At 47.1% G+C, this 21,114-nt stretch overlaps 1 protein-coding gene across 3 annotated transcripts in view; it reads left to right on the forward strand.

The window, feature by feature from the left end:
- Positions 1-1,811: 1,811 nt before the first annotated feature.
- Positions 1,812-21,114, forward strand: part of LOC106582537 (ras-associated and pleckstrin homology domains-containing protein 1) — a 185,767-nt gene continuing 166,464 nt past the window's right edge. For all 3 annotated transcript variants that reach the window (XR_014382079.1, XM_082967249.1, XM_082967251.1), the window contains exon 1: positions 1,812-2,023. The gene's annotated coding sequence lies outside the window, so the exon portion shown is untranslated. The remainder of the gene's footprint in view (positions 2,024-21,114) is intronic.

Below are 21,114 nucleotides of genomic sequence, written 5' to 3' on the forward strand. Positions count from 1 at the left end.
GTACCACGTTCATCTGTACAAACAGTAGTACGCAAGTGTAAACACCATGGGACCAGGCAGCTGTCATACCGCTCAGGAAGGAGACGCGTTCTGTCTCCTAGAGATGAACGTACTTTGGTGCGAAAAGTGTACATCAATCCCAGAACAACAGCAAAGGACCCTGTGAAGATGCTGGAGGAAACAGGCACAAAAGTATCTATATCCACAGTAAAACGAGTCCTATATTGACATAACCTGAAAGGCCGCTCAGCAAGGAAGAAGCGACTGCTCCAAAACCGCCATAAAAAAGTCAGACTACAGTTTACAACTGCACATGGGGACAAAGATTGTACTTTTTGGAGAAATGTCCTCTGGTCTGATGAAACAAAAATAGAACTGTTTGGCCATAATGACAATCGTTATGTTTGGAGGAAAAAGGGGGAGGCTTGCAAGACGAAGAACACCATCCCAACCGTGAAGCACGGGGGTGGCAGCATCATGTTGTGGGGGTGCTTTGCTGCAGGAAGGACTGGTGCACTTCACAAAATAGATGGCATCATGAGGCAGGAAAATGATGTGGATATATTGAAGCAACATCTCAAGACATCAGTCAGGAAGTTAAAGCTTGGTCGCAAATGGGTCTTCCAAATGGACAATGACCCCAAGCATACTTGCAAATTTGTGGCAAAATGGCTTAAGGACAACAAAGTCCAGCTATTGGACTGGCCATCACAAAGCCCTGACCTCAATCCTATAGAAAACTTGTGGGCAGAACTGAAAAAGCGTGTGCGAGCAAGGAGGCCTACAAACCTGACTCAGTTACACCAGCTCTGTCAGGAGGAATGGGCCAACATTCACCCAACTTATTGTGGGAAGCTTGTGCAAGGCTACCCAAAACGTTTGACCCAAGTTAAACAATTTAAAGGCAATGCTACCAAATACTAATTGAGTGTATGTAAACTTCTGACCCACTGGGAATGTAATGAAAGAAATAAAAGCTGAAATAAATAATTCTCTCTACTATTATTCTGACATTTCACATTCTTAAAATAAAGTGTTGATCCTAACTGACCTAAAACAGGGAATTCTTACAAGGATTAAAATGTCAGGAATTGTGAAAACTGAGGTTAAATGTTTTTGGCTGAGGTGTATGTAAACTTTCGACTTCATCTGTATCTTTATCATGTCCATCAATGCAAGACTCGGGCTCCTCACAACACCTTCGACCCATTTCACCTCCAGAACCCAAACTGGTGTCCGGCTCACTCTGTTTTGAACTTGACACCAATGTTTCTTCGTCATACCCTCACCCTTGTTATTGTCAACTTCAACAGATTCAAACTCATCCTCTTTCTTTTTCAACCTCCTCTCTTTTTCACTCCAATCCTTCTCCCTTAAGGATTGGAGTGACTTCCTTAATGAAAACATGACACTTTTCCAAGTCAAACTCTTTTCAGTGTCCTTGAGAGCTTAAACCCTGTACTCCGTCCAGTCGAAATAGAGACCGCTCTTTACCTGAAGGCCTTGACACCTGTCTGCCTGCTTTATAGACAGCAAGATATGGCCACGTGACTCCCTCTCTGTATGAGCGATTCATTTTCAGAGAGGTGTTCCTAATAAACTGATCAGTCAGTGTTATTATGATTGTCTATCAAATAAATTGCGTTTGTTTTAGCTTGGTTTGGTTGATTGGTGGAGGCTGATTGTAGGGTTGGTTGATTGGTGGAGGCTGATTGTAGGGTTGGTTGATTGGTGGAGGCTGATTGTAGGGTTGGTTGATTGGTGGAGGCTGATTGTAGGGTTGGTTGATTGGTGGAGGCTGATTGCAGGGTTGGTTTCGGGCTGGACAGGAAACAGGAATTCGGGAACGCGCCTAGATGGGATGCGCAGTCCCGGCTGGTTTTCCCAGAATGGAGCAGTGAGCCCGTTACCGCGGTGAAAACCGTTCACTTCTGAACACTACAAGATTGCCTGGATTTGCGACACATTTAAACCTACCAGTTTTACGTTGGATTCCCGACGAAAACATTCTGGATTTGTGACAGTAAGTAACGTTATCCGTTTGCTTTCTCTTTCTCTCTCGTTTTAAAGCCACCTTTTATTTTCTAGCGCTGCATTTGCTAAATGATCTCAGATGTACATTGCATTGATTTATTGGAGGCTGTTGAGTTTAAATACAATGTTACTGTATTATATCGGATTACCACGTCAGGCTACCATGAAACAGCAGTGAGATGTTGAGACATTTTGAATGCAATAATAAACCTGGATTTATCTCCAGGCCGACCATGCACTAGGAGACCAGGCTACCGTGTTAATGCATTTCAACGAAGGCAGCAGATTACAGTTGAAGGCATCTGCAGCTGGAAAAGACGTTTTCAGGATAAATTGAATATGTAGTTTATGCCGCAGGAGGGACAAGCACAGAGAGAAAGCCTTGGATGGTTCCTGGCCTGTGAACACTTACCGTAGAGAATAATGCTAAATAAAGGTTTCCGTTTAGTATCCTAGCCCTCATTCGGGGACATGTTCCTAGTTTTGAGTCTCCATGAGTGTCATTTCTAAATGAGGCAGATGATCAAGGCGTGGCGAGGCATTGCTTTAGGCGTGTTGTCGGTCCACCGTTAAATGTTGCTGGATTTCACACCCTGTAATTTCCACATTCTCATCACAGAACTGTTGGTTCATGTCGGACGCAATACCGAATAGGCCACATTTTTTATTTTTTATTTATTCTCCTCAACAAACTATTCATCTTTACAAAATGTATACGAGGCTGGTTTAGTGGTTTAAAGAGAGCTAGTGTAGTGATGTTACCTTGCCTCAGTCTGATGACAGACAGGCCTGTCTGATGCTCAGCATGTGGCTAAAATGTAGGTATATGGTGGGGATGTAATAATAACATCTATAGACGAGCATTCCCGGTAAATGATGACGTAGCGCCGGGTTGACTTTTATCTCAGGGTGTCACGCTGCCTCTACACTCAGGATTTCTAACTGGAGAATGAGGATCTAGTTTGATAATCCGCAATATTCCCAGACTAACACATGCTAGTTGGAATGTAATTCTGGAGCCAGCCTAATGGTTGAAGGGGTTAATGTCATAAACATATGTAAGGTTGCATTCTACACCCTGATCTCTGCATCTGCTGAATCCGCCTTTCGCAGCAGGGCCCGGAGAGCAGGGCCCGGAGAGCAGGGCCCGGAGAGCAGGGCCCGGAGAGCAGGGCCCGGAGAGCAGGGCCCGGAGAGCAGGGCCCAGAGAGCAGGGCCCAGAGAGCAGGGCCCAGAGAGCAGGGCCCAGAGAGCAGGGCCCAGAGAGCAGGGCCCAGAGAGCAGGGGCATAAAATGAGCAACTACTGGCTGTATTGCGTTGGATCCAGTGATGAATCTCTCCAGTGATGAATCTCTCTAGTGATTGTATGTGAACATTTGCCTTTGTGTATCCTCTATCCTTTTGTGTCAGGTAGGGTAGACAACTCTATCAGATAGGCCTACATAAATATACACTGAGTGTACAAAACATTAAGAACACCGTCCTAATATTGAGTTGCACCCCCCCTTTTGCCCTAAACAGCCTCAATTCGTCAGGGCATGGACTGTCGAAAGCATTCCACAGGGATGCTGGTCCATGTTTACTCCGATGCTTCCCACAGTTGTGTCAAGTTGGCTGGATGTCCTTTGGGTTGTGGAACATTCTTGATATACACAGGAATTTGTTGAGTATAGGAAAAACCTAAACTTTGCAGTTCTTGACACAAACTGGTGCGCCTGGCACCTACTACCATTACCCCGTTCAAAGGCACTTACATTTTTTTGTCTTGCCTGTTCACCCTCTGAATGGCACACATACACAATCCATGTCTCAAGGGTTGAAAATCATTTTTTAACATTAAAAACAGCATCCCGGAGTCGCCTCTTCACTGTTGACGTTGAGACTGGTGTTTTGCGGGTACTATTTAATGAAGCTGCCAGTTGAGGACTTGTGAGGCGTCTGTTTCTCAAGAATAGACTGACGAGTTTCAGAAGAAAGGTCTTTGTTTCTGGCCATTTTGAGCCTGTAATCGAACCCATAAATGCAGATGCTCCAGATACTCAACTAGTCTAAAGGCCAGTTTTATTGCTTCTTTAATCAGAACAGTTTTGAGCTGTGCTAATATAATTGCAAAAGGGTTTTCTAATGATCAATTAGCCTTTTTTAAAATGATAAACTTGGATTAGCTAACACAACGTGCCATTGGAACACAGGAGTGATGGTTGCTGATAATGGGCCTCTGTACGCCTATGTAGATCTTCCATAAATAATCAGTCGTTTCCAGCTACAATAGTCATTTATAACAATGTCTACACTGTATTTCTGATCAATTTGATGTTATTTTAATGGACAAAAAGCACTTTTTCTTTCAAAAACAAGGACATTTCTAAGTGACCCCAAACTTGTGAACAGTAATGTATATTAGCACTTCCTGTTTTGTACTTCCTGCTTTGCTCCTTTGGGTACACTCGCAATGGCTGCATCATTGAATTGAATGGGGATGCCTGTTCTATTCCTTCTATTTCTATGGCAGCACATGCAGTTGGGAGGAGATGAGAAAATGTACGTTTAAAAAAAAAACAAAAAAAAAATAAAACATTTGGGAGACGGAGGGGGGGGGGAAATCTAACTGGCATTTGTCATCAGTGAGGAATCTGAAGTTCTGTGGCATCCTTCCTTCCTCGTCTGAAACAGCTGGTCTCTGCTGTGGGGGTCAGGGGGAACTACAGTATGTGGGGAAATATGATGCCATTTGGGATGTCCATACTGTAGGTCTAAGTCGGTGTGTTGTATACATTAAAACGTCATATCTCTGAGCCCTGAAACCTCCCACCCTTTAGAGGCTGATTCGAGTTACCGCCGGGGCCGGGCCCGTGGGGGGAGTTACCGCCGGGGACGGGCCTGTCTTTCTCCTAGGCTAGACACAGTAGGGTGCCAAGTCCTGAGCTGGTAACTTTGTGATAATTCTTAGAACAGTGATGTTTTTAACCCATTAAACTGGTGGGAATTGGTCTGTTTAGACGGGGGGACGGGGCTGAATCGGCCTGTGTGTGCGGGGGGACGGGGCTGAATCGGCCTGTGTGTGTGCGGGGGGACGGGGCTGAATCTGTGGAGTAGGTTCAACATAAGACAAGTGAGAGGACTAACTGGTGTCTCCAAGTGGTCAAACATCTCTCCGAAGTCTGCACAGTTTCAATGTACTTTTATGACTCCAAGAAGAGTCTTCAACTAGAAGGTGCTTTTTCAGCAACGAAACATGTGCAGAAGTTGCCCAATCAGTGGGAAGGATGGGGGGGGGTGACTTCCTGTCGCGTGTCGTCGTTCAAGTTCAGAACGTTTCTCAGTCAAAACCCATTAACAGAACTGTGACGTCACTGTGCAGTGTTTTGGTTTAGCTGACCTTTGGCTTAGTGTTAGCAGCTGCTGTAGTCGTTCCAGACACTGTACCGCCCTTCTTCTCAGGACTGACTTCAGAGAAACCTCCTATAGACTGGAGAAACTCTGCAGAATGACGATACATGAATGCGGCATTCATTTATAAAGTCCGCCAAGTCACTGATCTCTAGCGATCTTGATTGTCAAGGAAGTGTGATGCTGAAGTAGTTAACTGATCTGATTTGAAGTCTATACGGTCTTGTTGAGATGCAGAGTAGAACTATTTGAGTACATGGTTCTATAAGACAGACACTCTAAGCTTAGAAAGCCACAGAGTTCTTCATCTCGCTCCCGCTGGCTTTTCATACCGTTACCCGCCTGCTCCCGCTGGCTTTACATACCGTTACCCGCCCGCTCCCGCTGGCTTTTCATACCGTTACCCGCCCGCTCCCGCTGGCTTTACATACCGTTACCCGCCCGCTCCCGCTGGCTTTACATACCGTTACCCGCCCGCTCCCGCTGGCTTTACATACCGTTACCCGCCCGCTCCCGCTGGCTTTTCATACCGTTACCCGCCCGCTCCCGCTGGCTTTACATACCGTTACCCGCCCGCTCCCGCTGGCTTTACATACCGTTACCCGCCCGCTCCCGCTGGCTTTACATACCGTTACCCGCCCGCTCCCGCTGGCTTTACATACCGTTACCCGCCCGCTCCCGCTGGCTTTACATACCGTTACCCGCCCGCTCCCGCTGGCTTTACATACCGTTACCCGCCCGCTCCCGCTGGCTTTACATACCGTTACCCGCCCGCTCCCGCTGGCTTTACATACCGTTACCCGCCCGCTCCCGCTGGCTTTACATACCGTTACCCGCCCGCTCCCGCTGGCTTTACATACCGTTACCCGCCCGCTCCCGCTGGCTTTACATACCGTTACCCGCCCGCTCCCGCTGGCTTTACATACCGTTACCCGCCCGCTCCCGCTGGCTTTACATACCGTTACCCGCCCGCTCCCGCTGGCTTTACATACCGTTACCCGCCCGCTCCCGCTGGCTTTTCATACCGTTACCCGCCCGCTCCCGCTGGCTTTACATACCGTTACCCGCCCGCTCCCGCTGGCTTTACATACCGTTACCCGCCCGCTCCCGCTGGCTTTTCATACCGTTACCCGCCCGCTCCCGCTGGCTTTACATACCGTTACCCGCCCGCTCCCGCTGGCTTTACATACCGTTACCCGCCCGCTCCCGCTGGCTTTACATACCGTTACCCGCCCGCTCCCGCTGGCTTTACATACCGTTACCCGCCCGCTCCCGCTGGCTTTACATACCGTTACCCGCCCGCTCCCGCTGGCTTTACATACCGTTACCCGCCCGCTCCCGCTGGCTTTACATACCGTTACCCGCCCGCTCCCGCTGGCTTTACATACCGTTACCCGCCCGCTCCCGCTGGCTTTACATACCGTTACCCGCCCGCTCCCGCTTTCTCTTGAGCTACGTTGTGTATAATATAGCCTGCATTAATAGGAGTGGGACCATTTGCATACAGATATGGCTGATCAATATTTATTTCTAGGTAATGTAGTAGGCCTAAACTATAGCTTAATCAATAATAGTTTTTTTGGGGTCACCATCCACTTCATCCTTCTACCACTCAGCTTTTGGGGAGGCTGAGGCACTTCTCACTGAAGCTGCTTTTATCTTGCCAACCAATCCCACATGCCAGGTGGCACTTTCCTTTTTTTTGGAGAGGATCCTCAAAAGTTGCCCTTCTCTCTCTCCTCTACCTTCTCAACTCTTCTCTTTCTCTCTCTCTCTTTCTCTCCTCTTTCTCTCTTCTACCATCTCAACTCTACATGAAAACACTGACTTGAAATGAATGTGGTAGAATGTAGTGTTTCTGTGTGATTGAACCTAACTTGAGAGTAAGGCTGTAGTTTTATCTGTGAAAGTCTCTCTCTCACACACACACACACACACACACACAGAGAGAGAGGCTATTCCACTGGTGTGGGTGGTACAGTTTTCAAACACCAGATAAGATGCTGTTTGCACTTTATCTCCAACCCAACACAGACAAGTCACATAAACACAACGTGTGTGTGTGTGTTCATTTATGTTTTAGAATGTCATAGTACTAAGCAGTCATACACACATAGCCAGAGTGAAGGTTTTATTATGGAATAGTCAGTTCATTATAAAACAGGTTTCCTGTCCTCTTCACTTGTAAAACATTAGCCAGAAGAACAGTTAGTTTGACTGTAAAATGTCTAAGGGTGCGCTCCAAATGGCGCCCTATATCAGGGATAGGCAACCCTGTTCCTGGAGGAGCCAAATGTACTGCAGGGTTTTGTTCCAACTAGGCACCACACCTGACAGACGGAGCTACTTGATTGGTCTTTAAACCCGACGCACCTGGTCTTCCCGGGCGGGTTAGAACCCGACCCACCTGGTCTTCCCGGGCGGGTTAGAACCCGACGCACCTGGTCTTCCCGGGCGGGTTAGAACCCGACGCACCTGGTCTTCCCGGGCGGGTTAGAACCCGACCCACCTGGTCTTCCCGGGCGGGTTAGAACCCGACGCACCTGGTCTTCCCGGGCGGGTTAGAACCCGACGCACCTGGTCTTCCCGGGCGGGTTAGAACCCGACGCACCTGGTCTTCCCGGGCGGGTTAGAACCCGACGCACCTGGTCTTCCCGGGCGGGTTAGAACCCGACGCACCTGGTCTTCCCGGGCGGGTTAGAACCCGACGCACCTGACCTTCCCGGGCGGGTTAGAACCCGACGCACCTGGTCTTCCCGGGCGGGTTAGAACCCGACGCACCTGGTCTTCCCGGGCGGGTTAGAACCAAAACATGAAGTGCCTACTAATGTTGCAGCATTGTGTTAGGCATTTTGTTTAATTTCCATTTTTCCCAGGACCAAGGTTGCCTACTCCTGCCCTAGATAGTTCACTACTATTGACCAGGTCCCGTAGGGAATATATAGGACATAGTAGTGGTGTGAATGTTTAAAAAAAATAAAATAATTCCTCACCTTCCACAAAATTATAATCACAGTGCCCTTATCATAAAACTACCACTAACGGGTCCAAGATAATCATAAAGGGGGAAGTAAGAATTTAACAAACGCTATAACGTTGGTAGGAGATCTGCATTTTTCTAATGATTTTGAAGCTGTCAAGCTATCCTAAACAAGTGACAGGCTACATGCTGTTTATCAGAGCCTAATGTCTTTAGCTAGCTATCATTCCATCCCTGTGTTTCAGTTAAGCTAGCTAGCAGCAGACAGACTACAACAAGCTAAATCAGCTGATGAAATCGCTGGTGACCGGATTTGGAGGTCCTGGGCTGGCGTGGTTACAAGTAGTTTGCGGTTGTGAGGCAGGTTAGACGTACTGCCAAATTGGAGGCGGCTTGTGGTAGAGAAATTAACATTCAATTCTCTGGCAACAGCTCTGGTGGACATTCCTGCAGTCAGCATGCCAATTGCACCTTCCCTCAACTTGAGACATCTGTGGCATTGTGTTGTGTGACAAAACTGCACATTTTAGAGTGGCCTTTTATTGTCCCCAGCACAAGGTGCACCTGTGTAATGATCATGCTGTTTAATCATCTTGATATGCCACACCTATCAGGTGGATGGATTATCTTGGCAAAGGAGAAATACTCGCTAACAGGGATTTAAACAATATTTGAGAAGATTTTTGTACATATGGAACATTTCTGGGATCTTTATTTCAGCTCATGAAACATGGGACCAACACTTTACATGTTGTGTTTTTATATTTTTGTTTAGTGTAGCAAAACAGTTGAAGGGAAGACTGCCTTTCTTCCTGCTGGTCTGGAGCTCACTAGTATTTTCCCCTCAGAACACCCTTAAACAGAGGGGTCAGAGGTGACGCTTCCATATGGAGGGAAATGTCACCGGAACATTCTAGCCACAGTGTCAAATGTCTGCACAGTCTCTTTTACGAGATGCTGAGGGGCTAGCTAGCTATGGACAGACTGACTGAGACGGCTCGTTTTCAAACCCATTCATACTGGCTCTGTTGTCTTTGTACTTAACAAAACCGTGTCAGACAGAATCTACCGGAGCTGAGATCATCTTCCTGTAAATGTTTGGTTGAAGCTGCTGCTAGCCAGCCAGTAAACACGTTTTGTGGTAAATACTTCTGCTGCTGCTAGCCAAAAGGCTGTGAGTCTAAGTTTGTCTCAGTTTTTTTTTTATTTATTAAGGCAGCTAGAGAATGAGTTGTGGGGGCTCTGTGGTAATGCTGGTTTAAGTTGCTAGCAAACGTTTGGCTCTGTGCATTTGGCTCTGTGGTAAATGCAGCATTGTATTCACCAGGAACTGGGTGAATTAGGGCGAGACTACCGTTTAATAATAATAATAATAATAATAAACATTTTGCTACATTTGGTCCTAATGGTTATGACCCTAGTTGAAGCTGCTAGCCAATCAATGGGCTCGAGAGACAGAGCGAGAGATGGACTGAATGCAATGGATTGACTTGGGGCCCGCTTAGGAAATTACTCACTTCTCAGTAGTTGGTAGTGTCGTGTCTTTGGCATCATTAAAACTGAAGACATATTTATCAAATAACTCTCTGTAATTATTATTATTATTATTATTATTATTATTATTACGCGATTAAACTGATTAATCATGTAACTGTAATTAACTAGGAAGCCGGGGCACCAAGGAAAATATTCAGATTACATTTTACATTTTTAGTCATTTAGTAGACGCTCTTATACAGAGCGACTTACAGTAGTGAATGCATACATTTCATATTTTTTTTGTACTGGCCCCCTGTGGGATTCGTACCCACAACCCTGGCATTGCACACACCAAGCTGGCGTGGCAAACATCATGCTCTACCAACTGAGCCACAGGCAATGGCCTGTTTTAAAGTTATAATTTTCCTAATATAACTTTCAGCTATTTTAATATCTGATCAATTAGTCTTTGAATTAATGAATTATTATTTACCTCATGTTAGTCTCATTCCGAACGTCGTAAATTGTTGGTTATCTGCACGAACCCAGTCTTCACTATGAGTCATCCATACATCAATTGTCTTAAAATCATTTATTTACTAAGTAATTCACAGAAATGCACAACACGAACAAAGTAGATATATTTACAAAGAAATGATAGGAGAATGTGGGCTAAACCGGCATGGTGGCTTGTTAGACAAAAGGGGAGTGGGGGGGTCAGCTGAGAAGGCACTACAGAGTTGAATATTATAACAATTGAAATGCTAATCCTTCGCACATGAACGCTCACTCATTCGGGAAAAATTGCAATCAATATATATATTTACGCTCAGTGTGCCGTCGGGATCTTTGTTGAAAAGTTTGTTTCTGTTGGAGAGTCTGTCCGCCCTCTCTCTCTGTCGTGGTTAGAATGGATAGTTCAGAGTAACATTCATTCATGTTGTTATAGAATAGGTGTTTCGGCGGTTGTCGGTCTTCGCGTTCAATGATACCGAATTCCTAGCTGCAGACTAGTAATTAATATCAAAGACTTGTTCTTATTCTGTCGGTATCGATAGTCTAAGAGTTTAACCACGTGGTATGGTTAAAAGTTCAGCCAGAGAAGTGCATGGTCTGCAAACCTTGGCCCTCGCGTTATTGAGGTAAGCTGGTCTGGTGATATAACCTAGGTGGGGTTTTTTTCTTCGGAAGAGCAGAAAAGGGCCTGTCCCATGACGCCAGACCATAACTGTGCTCATGGGCGGTCCTCTGATTTAGTTGAACTCCAAAGGGAATTGGAGTTTCCTTCATTAAACAGTCCAAAATTACATTACACAATTTCACAAACAGTTCCATCCCCACTCATTCATTTTATACAACAATTAGATGTAAGTCTAATAGCTGAGGCTATTGTATAAACAGCGTTATGGTAATGTGGCCGTATTGTCTCTCATGAGTTTCACAAAATTGTACCAAACGGACCAGTTCGTAGCTGGATTCTTCACCGATCTTTTATACCTTCTCCAGAACGTAAATGTCGTTCGGTTCTCCAGTTCTGTGAGGTGGAAGAAATTCCTTTGTCCTCTCTATGAAAACTCACTCTCTCTCTCTAAACTGTGGCCATGAGGAGAGGGTCTCCTCATAGGAATTTACGACGTCTCTTACAGAGCCTGGTGAAGGGGATATGGAGAGGGAGAGGGGGATGGTGCTCGCTGTACCCAAAGAGGGCAACGTCATGACAGTATTCAAACGTACCTTATGCAGGTGGACAACGGGATTGGCAGGTGTGGTTCCCTTGTGCGCGCTGAATACATTTCATTCAACCACTCAAGACCCTCCCACTTGCTGGCCAACTGTCTCGCTACGCTGTCCCCTCCCACATGTCTCGCTACGCTGTCCCCTCCCTCCCTTCTCGCTCCTCTGTCCCCTTCGGACTGACACACTTTGTGGGGTGTCATATTTTCACTATTCAAGGAGACCCATCCTACTCCCACAACTGTCTGGGCAGGTGAGAGAAATCAGAAGTCCAATTTTTCTCTCTATCCTACTTCCGTATACACTCTACTGGCTGTAGTGTACTAAACAGGGCTTTAAACAGGGCAAAGTCCACCAGCGTCAGTTGCACCAATAAGCACACTGCATTCCTCCAGAATGGCTGAGTAATACTTAAGACCAGTACACTTACACAAAACACCAAATTTGTGTCCCAAATGGCAACCTATTCCAGGACCCTGGTCAACAGTAGTGCACTATGTAGGGAAATAGGGTGCCTATTTGGGACACAGACCCTGCTCCCTCACCCACTCACCAGAGCAGATTACATTTTGCTTTTTTATAAAAGTTATAAAATCGGTGCTTTTCTTTGTCCTAAACAACTTGCTTCATTGGAAATAGACGGCATGAATAAGTCCCTGGCACTCCAGTCCTGCCTGTCCAATAGAGACACATGAGGTTTTATGATGGTGACAGTAATCAGTTACTTTCAGTTGGTTTAAACAGTGGTTCACGTTTTTCATCAGTTCTAATTTTAAGTCAGTTGACTCAATGTTCTTCAGTGTGTGTGTGTGGTGTTTTCTCTGTAAAATGTCAACGTCAGGGTGTGTTGACCTAGCATGATGTCACCGTTCAGGATGAAGAGACGTGTGCTCAGTACACACAACACACCCTGGTTCTGACATTTTTAAAGCGAGACCGTACACACACACACACAGGAACTACCAGTGACGCGCTCAATACAGAAGTGGTTGCATGGAGTGGATACTAAGCTACAGGAGTTCATTAATAAGTGCATTGACAATGCTGTCTGCAAAGTTACCGTACGTACATACCCCAACCAGAAGCCATGGATTACAGGCAACATCCGCACTAAGCTAACAGCTGGAGCTGCCATTTTTCAAAGAGCGGGATACTAATCCGGATGCTTGTAAGACATCCTGCTAAGACTTCCGACGAGCCATCAAACAGTCAAAACATAAATCCAGGACAAAGGTTGAATCCTACTAGACCGGCTCTGATGCTCTTTAGATGTGTCAGGGCTTATAAACTATCACAGATTAAAGGGAAACCCAACCGTGAGCTGCACAGTGACACAAGCCTACCAGATAAGCTAAATACATTCTATGCTCGCTTCGAGGGAAGCAATATTGAACCATGCATGAGAACACCAGCTGTTCCAGCCAACTGGCTGCTCTCGCTTTCCATAGCCGACGTAAGACCTTTTAAACAGGTTAACATTCGCAAGGCCGCGGGGCCAAATGGAATACCAGAACACGTCCTCAGGGCATGCACTGACCAGCTGGGAAGTGTCTTCAATTACATTTTCAACCTATCCCTGACCCGGTCTGTAATAGCAACTTGTTTTAAGCAGACCACCATAGTCCCCGTGTCCAAGAACGCCAAAGTAACATGCCATATGTAATAATGATGATATTCATTGACTTCATCTCAGCATTCAACACTGTAGTCCCCTCCAAGCTCAGGACCCTGTTACTGAACACCTCCCTCTGCAACTGGAACCTGGACTTACTGACTGGCCTCCCCAGGGGATGAGGCTAGGCAACATCCTCCACTCTGACCAACACGGGACCAACACGGGAGCCCATCAGTGGGTGTACTTAATCCCGTCCTGTACGCCATATTCACCCACGATTTGTGTGGCAGCGCACAACGCTATCAAGTGGTAGGACTGATCACCGACAACAATGAGGCATTCTATAAGGAGGTCAGAGACCTGGCGGTGTGGTGCCAGGACAACAACAACTCCCTCAAAGTCAAAAAGTCAAAGGAGCTGATTGTGGAAAAGGCGGGCCGAACGGGCCCCTGTCAACATCGGCAGAGTTGCAAAGAAAAAGCCATATCTCACACTGGCAAATAAAAAGAAAAGATTAAGATGAAGCAGAAGAACAGACACTGGACAGAGGAACTCTGCCTAGAAGGCCAGCATCCTGGAGTCGCCTCTTCACTGTTGACGTTAAGACTGGTGTTTTGCGGGTACTATTTAGTTCTTACATCTAGACGTTCCGCTAGCGGAACACCTGCTCCAATATCCAATGATGGGCGTGGCGCGAAATACAAACTCCTCTAAAATCCGAAAACTTCCATTTTTCAAACATATGACTATTTCACAGCATTTTAAAGACAAGACTCTCCTTTATCTAACCACACTGTCCGATTTCAAAAAGGCTTTACAACGAAAGCAAAACATTAGATTATGTCAGCAGAGTACCAAGCCAGAAATAATCAGACACCCATTTTTCAAGCTAGCATATAATGTCACAAAAAACAAAACCACAGCTAAATGCAGCACTAACCTTTGATCTTCATCAGATGACAACCCTAGGACATTATGTTATACAATACATGCATGTTTTGTTCAATCAAGTTCATATTTATATCAAAAAACAGCTTTTTTACATTAGCATGTGACGTTCAGAACTAGCATACCCCTGCAAACATCCGGTGAATTTACTAAATTACTCACGATAAACGTTCACAAAAAGCATAACAATTATTTTAAGAATTATAGATACAGAACTCCTCTATGCACTCGATATGTCCGATTTTAAAATAGCTTTTCGGTGAAAGCACATTTTGCAATATTCTCAGTAGATAGCCCAGGCATCACGGCTAGCCATTTAGACACCGACCAAGTTTAGCCCTGACCAAACTCCGATTTACTATTACAAAAGTTTGATTACCTTTTGTTGTCTTCGTCAGAATGCACTCCCAGGACTGCTACTTCAATAACAAATGTTGGTTTGGTCCAAAATAATCCATAGTTATATCCAAACAGCGGCGTTTTGTTCGTGCGTTCCAGACACTATCCGAAGTGTAAATAAGGGTCACGAGCATGGCGCAATTCGTGACAAAAGATTTCTATTACCGTACTTCGAAGCATGTCAACCGCTGTTTAAAATCAATTTTTATGCCATTTTTCTCGTAAAAAAGCGATAATATTCTGACCGGGAATATGCGTTTAGGTAAACGGACGATAGAAAACAAAGCATTCTGTCAACGCGGGCACGAGCCTGAGTCTCACAGTACTGTAACCAGCCACTACCCAAACGCGCTACTTTTTTCAGCCAGAGCCTGCAAAGCCACGATTCAGCTTTTTGCCGCCTTCTGAGAGCCCACGGGAGCCGTAGGAAGTGTCACGTAACAGCAGAGATCCTCTGTAATGGATAGAGATAATCAAGAAGGGCAAGAAATTGTCAGACAGGCCACTTCCTGCATGGAATCTTCTCAGGTTTTGGCCTGCCAAATGAGTTCTGTTATACTCACAGACACCATTCAAACAGTTTTAGAAACGTTAGGGTGTTTTCTATCCAAAGCTAATAATTATATGCATATTCTAGTTTCTGGGCAGGAGTAATAATCAGATTAAATCGGGTACGTTTTTTTATCCGGCTGTGAAAATACTGCCCCCTATCCATAACAGGTTAAATGAAGCTGCCGGCTGAGGACTTTTGAGGCGTTTGTTTCTCAATCTAGACACTCTAATGTACTTGTTCTCTTGCTCAGTTGTGCACCGGGGCCTCCCACTCTTTCTATTCTGGTTAGTTTGTGCTGTTCTGTGAAGGGAGTAGGCACCCAGTGTTGAATGAGGTCTTCAGTTTCTTGGCAATTTCTCGCATGGAATAGCCTTCATTTCTCAGAAGAAGAATAGACTGACGAGTTTCAGAAGAAAGTTCATTGTTTCTGCCCATTTTGAGCCTGTAATCGAACCCACAAATGCTGATGCTCCAGATACTCAACGAGTGTAAAGAAGGCCAGTTTTATTGCTTCTTTAATCAGAACAAAAGTTTTCAGCTGTGCTAACATAATTGCAAAAGGGTTTTCTAATGATCAATTAGCCTTTTTAAAATTATAAACTTGGATTAGCTAACACAATGTGCCATTGTTCCAATGGCACATTGTGTTAGCTAATCCAAGTTTATAATTTTAAAAAGGCTAATTGATCATTAGAAAACCCACAGGAGTGATGGGTGCTGATAATGGGCCTCTGTACGCCTATGTAGATATTCCATTAAAAGAATCAGTTGTTTACAGCTACAATAGTTATTTACAACATTAACAATGTCTACACTGTATTTCTGATCAATATGATGTTATTTTAAATGGACAAAAAATGTTATTTTTCAAAAACAAGGACATTTGTAAGTGACCCCAAACGTGTGTGTGTGTGTGTGTGTGTCGGCCTCGCTCTGTCAGGTCAGATATGTCATCAGTCTGCGGGTCTGAATGGACCATTTTAGTATTAGCCTTTTGGTAGTAGAGTTTGCCTGTGTCCCAAATGGCACCCTATATCCTACATAGTGCACTACTTTGGGGTGTCCCTAATAGGCGCTGGTCAAAAGTAATGCGCTATATAGGGAATAGGTTGCCATTTTGTCACAGACATGATGTAGGGTAAAGTCATCTAGTGTAATCCCTGTCTCCCTGGCCCAGTTTATTCAGGACTCTGCTCTCTAATGATTGGCAGTTAGTGAGATCGAATGAAGAATAGGCTCCACATCCAAAGTTTTAGGGTTGCAGGGTTTTAAAAAGGCATTTAAACTGGAGAAGGACTTGGAGTTTGCGAGATGGAAAAGCTGGTAGCGATTTGATTTATATAACAATAATCATCTCTGGTTTTGGTTTTATTTTAAATGTGCATTGAATGCTTTAACACAGAATAAACAAAGGTTCCCGTGATGGTAGTTGACTGTCCATTATTGCTGATCACCTATTAACCCTTTATTCAAATCAAATCAAAGTTTATTTGTCACGTGTGCCGAATACAACAGGTGTAGTAGACCTTACAGTGAAATGCTGAATACAACAGGTGTAGTAGACCTCACAGTGAAATGCTGAATACAACAGGTGTAGTAGACCTCACAGTGAAATGCTGAATACAACAGGTGTAGTAGACCTCACAGTGAAATGCTGAATACAACAGGTGTAGTAGACCTCACAGTGAAATGCTGAATACAACAGGTGTAGTAGACCTCACAGTGAAATGCTGAATACAACAGGTGTAGTAGGCCTTACAGTGAAATGCTGAATACAACAGGTGTAGTAGACCTCACAGTGAAACGCTGAATACAACAGGTGTAGTAGACCTTACAGTGAAATGCTGAATACAACAGGTGTAGTAGACCTCACAGTGAAATGCTGAATACAACAGGTGTAGTAGACCTTACAGTGAAATGCTGAATACAACAGGTGTAGTAGACCTCACAGTGAAATGCTGAATACAACAGGTGTAGTAGACCTTACAGTGAAATGCTGAATACAACAGGTGTAGTAGACCTCACAGTGAAATGCTGAATACAACAGGTGTAGTAGACCTCACAGTGAAATGCTGAATACAACAGGTGTAGTAGACCTTACAGTGAAATGCTGAATACAACAGGTGTAGTAGACCTTACAGTGAAATGCTGAATACAACAGGTGTAGTAGACCTCACAGTGAAACGCTTAATACAACAGGTGTAGTAGACCTCACAGTGAAATACTGAATACAACAGGTGTAGTAGACCTCACAGTGAAATGCTGAATACAACAGGTGTAGTAGACCTCACAGTGAAATGCTGAATACAACAGGTGTAGTAGACCTTACAGTGAAATGCTGAATACAACAGGTGTAGTAGACCTCACAGTGAAATGCTGAATACAACAGGTGTAGTAGACCTTACAGTGAAATGCTTACTTACAGGCTCTAACCAATAGTGCAAAAAAGCTATTAGGTGAACAATAAGTAAGTAAAGAAATAAAACAACAGTAAAAAGACAGGCTATATACAGACACCGGTTAGTCAGGCTGATTTTTGAGGTAGTATGTACATGTAGAAATAGTTAAAGTGACTATGCATATATGATAAAGCAGTGTAAATGGGGGGGAGGGGGACAATGCAAATAGCCCGGTTTAACCATTTGATTACCTGTCAAGGAGTCTTATGGCTTGGGGGTAAAAACTGTTGAGAAGCCTTTTGGTCCTAGACTTGGCGCTCCGGTACTGCTTGCCATGTGGTAGTAGAGAGAACAGTCTATGACTGGGGTGGCTGGAGTCTATGACAATTTTTAGGGCCTTCCTCTGACACCGCCTGGTATAGAGGTCCTGGATGGCAGGCAGCTTTGCCCCAGTGATGTACTGGGCCGTACGCACTACCCTCTGTGGTGCCTTGCGGTTGGAGGCCGAGCAATTGCCGTACCAGGCAGTGATGCAACCAGTCAGGATGCTCTCGATGGTGCAGCTGTAGAACCTTTTGAGGATCTCAGGACCCATGCCAAATCTTTTTATATTCCTGAGGGAGAATAGGCTTTGTCGTGCCCTCTTCACGACTGTCTAAGCAGCCTGCCATAAAATACATACATAAATAAAATACATAAAATGCTCACTCTATTTTCCCCTGGCTGGTTGCTCTGAAACTACAGAACATACACACAGTGAGCCAATTCTCTGATCCTGGTGCGGCGGTCTGGGGGAGGAGTCTCTGTACACATCCTGGTGCGGCGGTCTGGGGGAGGAGTCTCTGAACACATCCTGGTGTGGTGGTCTGGGGGAGGAGTCTCTGAGCACATCCTGGTGCGGCGGTCTGGGGGAGGAGTCTCTGAGCACATCCTGGTGCGGCGGTCTGGGGGAGGAGTCTCTGAGCACATCCTGGTGCGGCGGTCTGGGGAGGAGTCTCTGAGCACATCCTGGTGCGGCGGTCTGGGGGAGGAGTCTCTGTACACATCCTGGTGCGGCGGTCTGGGGAGGAGTCTCTGAGCACATCCTGGTGCGGCGGTCTGGGGGAGGAGTCTCTGTACACATCCTGGTGCGGCGGTCTGGGGGAGGAGTCTCTGAGCACATCCTGGTGCGGCGGTCTGGGGGAGGAGTCTCTGTACACATCCTGGTGTGGTGGTCTGGGGGAGGAGTCTCTGAGCACATCCTGGTGCGGCGGTCTGGGGGAGGAGTCTCTGAGCACATCCTGGTGCGGCGGTCTGGGGGAGGAGTCTCTGAGCACATCCTGGTGCGGCGGTCTGGGGAGGAGTCTCTGAGCACATCCTGGTGCGGCGGTCTGGGGGAGGAGTCTCTGTACACATCCTGGTGCGGCGGTCTGGGGGAGGAGTCTCTGTACACATCCTGGTGCGGCGGTCTGGGGGAGGAGTCTCTGAGCACATCCTGGTGCGGCGGTCTGGGGGAGGAGTCTCTGAGCACATCCTGGTGCGGCGGTCTGGGGAGGAGTCTCTGAGCACATCCTGGTGCGGCGGTCTGGGGGAGGAGTCTCTGTACACATCCTGGTGCGGTGGTCTGGGGGAGGAGTCTCTGAGCACATCCTGGTGCGGCGGTCTGGGGGAGGAGTCTCTGTACACATCCTGGTGCGGTGGTCTGGGGGAGGAGTCTCTGAGCACATCCTGGTGCGGCGGTCTGGGGGAGGAGTCTCTGAGCACATCCTGGTGCGGCGGTCTGGGGGAGGAGTCTCTGAGCACATCCTGGTGCGGCGGTCGGGGGAGGAGTCTCTGAGCACATCCTGGTGCGGCGGTCTGGGGGAGGAGTCTCTGAGCACATCCTGGTGCGGCGGTCTGGGGAGGAGTCTCTGAGCACATCCTGGTGCGGCGGTCTGGGGAGGAGTCTCTGAGCACATCCTGGTGCGGCGGTCTGGGGGAGGAGTCTCTGAGCACATCCTGGTGCGGCGGTCTGGGGGAGGAGTCTCTGTGCACATCCTGGTGCGGCGGTCTGGGGGAGGAGTCTCTGAGCACATCCTGGTGCGGCGGTCTGGGGGAGGAGTCTCTGAGCACATCCTGGTGCGGCGGTCTGGGGGAGGAGTCTCTGAGCACATCCTGGTGCGGCGGTCTGGGGGAGGAGTCTCTGAGCACATCCTGGTGCGGCGGTCTGGGGAGGAGTCTCTGAGCACATCCTGGTGCGGCGGTCTGGGGGAGGAGTCTCTGAGCACATCCTGGTGCGGCGGTCTGGGGAGGAGTCTCTGAGCACATCCTGGTGCGGCGGTCTGGGGAGGAGTCTCTGAGCACATCCTGGTGCGGCGGTCTGGGGAGGAGTCTCTGAGCACATCCTGGTGCGGCGGTCTGGGGGAGGAGTCTCTGAGCACATCCTGGTGCGGCGGTCTGGGGAGGAGTCTCTGAGCACATCCTGGTGCGGCGGTCTGGGGAGGAGTCTCTGAGCACATCCTGGTGCGGCGGTCTGGGGAGGAGTCTCTGAGCACATCCTGGTGCGGCGGTCTGGGGGAGGAGTCTCTGTGCACATCCTGGTGCGGCGGTCTGGGGGAGGAGTCTCTGAGCACATCCTGGTGCGGCGGTCTGGGGGAGGAGTCTCTGTACACATCCTGGTGCGGCGGTCTGGGGGAGGAGTCTCTGTACACATCCTGGTGTGGTGGTCTGGGGGAGGAGTCTCTGAGCACATCCTGGTGCGGCGGTCTGGGGGAGGAGTCTCTGTACACATCCTGGTGTGGTGGTCTGGGGGAGGAGTCTCTGAGCACATCCTGGTGCGGCGGTCTGGGGGAGGAGTCTCTGAGCACATCCTGGTGCGGCGGTCTGGGGAGGAGTCTCTGAGCACATCCTGGTGCGGCGGTCTGGGGGAGGAGTCTCTGAGCACATCCTGGTGCGGCGGTCTGGGGAGGAGTCTCTGAGCACATCCTGGTGCGGCGGTCTGGGGAGGAGTCTCTGAGCACATCCTGGTGCGGCGGTCTGGGGAGGAGTCTCTGAGCACATCCTGGTGCGGCGGTCTGGGGGTGGAGTCTCTGTACACATCCTGGTGCGGCGGTCTGGGGGAGGAGTCTCTGAGCACATCCTGGTGCGGCGGTCTGGGGAGGAGTCTCTGAGCACATCCTGGTGCGGCGGTCTGGGGGACTGGTAATCAGGACTTGACTTTATTACGCACACAGCGCACGCACACACCCTCATCACCATCTCACACCACTTTATAGATCAGCTATGTATTTTACTGGCTAAATATCACAAGGCGGTCATTCCATTTCAAACATGGGCCAATTCCAAGTTAACGGAATTAAGCTTTGACTCACATTTTAAAGTGGAAAAATCTATGTCTAACAAAAACACCGATTAATTTTTTTTATTTTTTTTATTTTAATATTTTTTTTTTTTAAATTGTAATTTTTTTAAATTTATTCATTTATTTTTTTTTTAATTTTTTTTTTTAAAGGAGATCTTTATCCAAAACCCGGGAACTCCCAAGTGATTCCATACATTGAAACTGGTTCAGTGGAGTTGGCACTATCCCGCTCTATCTGTCCCTGGATCGCAGAACTGAGACGG

The sequence above is a fragment of the Salmo salar genome, chromosome 21, assembly GCF_965601325.2.
Source record: "Salmo salar chromosome 21, fSalSal1, whole genome shotgun sequence".
Lineage (NCBI taxonomy): Eukaryota > Metazoa > Chordata > Actinopteri > Salmoniformes > Salmonidae > Salmo > Salmo salar.